Raw genomic sequence first — 2,184 nt, 5'->3', positions numbered from 1 at the left:
GATCCATCCATCCACCGCCAGCCTCCAGAATTAACTTTGTCAAGGTCTCTTCGAGAGTCTGGTTCATTCTCTCTCCTTGCTCAGAGTTCTGGGGCCAGTAGGCACACTGTAGTTTCCAATTAGTGTCCGCAGCCTTGGCCATCTGTAGTGCCTTGGTGAATGCAATCAGCTTTGCTTTTCCACCAAGATCCTGTGTGGCAGGGCTGTCATCCAGAGTCTTACAGCCCCTGCATACCTCTTTCCATTGACCATGTAACTACTCCCTTCTGTGAACAGAGTCATTTCCACATCCGGGAGGGGAGTGTCTCTGAGATCCGGTCTTATTCCCATGACTTGGGTTAGGACCTTCCCGCAGTCGTGTGGGTGGTCAGCCAGCACCTCTGGTAGCAACGTGGCTGGATTTAGCACTAACGGGGGCCAGAAGATCACTTTTCTTCATTCAGGAGGAGGGCCTGATACCTTGTCACTCGGGCATTTGTCATCCACCGGTCTGGTGGAGTCCGGAGAAGGCCCTCAATAACGTGGGTGGTGGTCAATATGAGATTTTGACCCAGAGTCAATTTGCATGCATCCTTGACCAGGAGGGCCATGGCAGCAATTATGCAGAAACAAAGGGGGAACCCAGCTGCTACTGGATCTAGTTTCTTGCTAAGATAGGCCACTGGCCTTCACCAAGGCCCCAGAGTCTGAGTCAAAACTCCTTTAGTCAGCCCTGCCTTTCCATCCACATACAAGTGGAAGGGGTCGGTAACATCTGGGATGACCAATGCTGGGGCACACAGTAAGGCTCTTTGTAATTCCCAAAATGCTCCTTCTGCCTCAGCTGTCCACACTCTACCATAGTGAGTCCTCCCTTAGCCAGTTCGTAGAGAGGTTGTGCCATCTCCATGAAGGCAGCATCCACAGCCTGCAGTAGCCCACCATCCAAAGAAATTCCCTCTTGGTGATCAAAGTGAAAGCAACCGGTATTCCCTGGCAGTCTTCCATCCAAGTACTAACCAGGCCCGACCCTGCTTAGCTTCTGAGATCAGATGAGATCCGGCATGTTCAGGGTGGTATGGCCGTAGACAATCATAGGGTTCTTACCTGATATTCTCAGATGAGTGTACGCGACACCCTATGTAACATGGAACCGTCTTCCCCTTGCTGGAGGAAGCTGAACTTTCTCATACCCTACTGTTACCTTAATCTGTCCAGGCTTGGTTAGCTACCATATCTCTCTCGTTCACAGTTACGTTGGCCCCTGGCCTTCTTGGGCTACTGATGCCTTGTGGTCATACCCATTCTGTACAAAGGAGGAGGTAGTGGAGGGTTTCTAAGTGCTTGGAACAGAATGATGTTTCAGACAGATGGACATGTTGTTCAGAGATGCAGAGGCTGCAGAGAGCCAGCATATTCAGGAACGTGCCAGCAGCTGCACATGTATCAATCGGGACAGGTCCCTGGCAGCCTCCAATGGCCAAGATTTGAAGCCTTGACTCCCGAGCTCCTCCCATGGGCCCTTGTGTGACCCATCAAGTCCAGACATCAGAGAAGAGGGACGGGCAGCTCATGGAGCTTCAGAGAGTTGTCTTCCCCTTGGAAGATGGCTTCCTAGACTCAAAGTGGACCCTCAGACTCTCGTTTTTCTAGGTCTGAAAGCCAACACAGAGGTGCTGAGCAGAGCCCAAATTCACTGCACAGAATTTCCCCTGTTCCGTCTCCCAGATTCTGGGGGGAGGAGCCCAGAGAGAACAGCTGTGGTCTGCTCTGCCATCGGAGCAGGGCTGTCCCTGGATGCTGTCCTGCTCGCGTCCCTTGTGGGAACTTAGGAGCGTCTTATCTAAGGTCTGTCCGTATAAACCCTGGACCAGGCTACTCCATGGAGTAGATGACCGTTATGCCATATGATGCCCTGCAAGATTCAGGGTGCAGTCCATTCAGACTCCATAGCGGAAGCGGTGGAGCCATAGAGATACATTCACACAGTCAGGCACTCTCCAGATTCAAACAGGTTGTACATCCTCCCCTTTGGGTATCCCTGGCTAATGGGAGGTGATCAGTCTCCCCTTCCATTCTTTTACGAATGAATTTAGCTCCGACAGTGGTCTCAGGGCTGCTTTTCTCTCTTTTTACATATCTCCTACTTTTTACATACAGAGTTGCTTTTCTCATTTCCATCAGTCTTAATTGCACTTAACAGAA

General features: G+C 51.0%; 1 pseudogene; it reads right to left on the bottom strand.

The window, feature by feature from the left end:
- Positions 1-950: 950 nt before the first annotated feature.
- LOC132008878 (5S ribosomal RNA) lies at positions 951-1,069 on the bottom strand (annotated as a pseudogene).
- Positions 1,070-2,184: the final 1,115 nt, after the last annotated feature.

The sequence above is a fragment of the Mustela nigripes genome, unplaced genomic scaffold (assembly GCF_022355385.1).
Source record: "Mustela nigripes isolate SB6536 unplaced genomic scaffold, MUSNIG.SB6536 HiC_scaffold_1818, whole genome shotgun sequence".
NCBI lineage: Eukaryota > Metazoa > Chordata > Mammalia > Carnivora > Mustelidae > Mustela > Mustela nigripes.
Note: the sequence above shows the minus strand (reverse complement) of the source record. Positions and strands in the feature narration are given on the sequence as shown.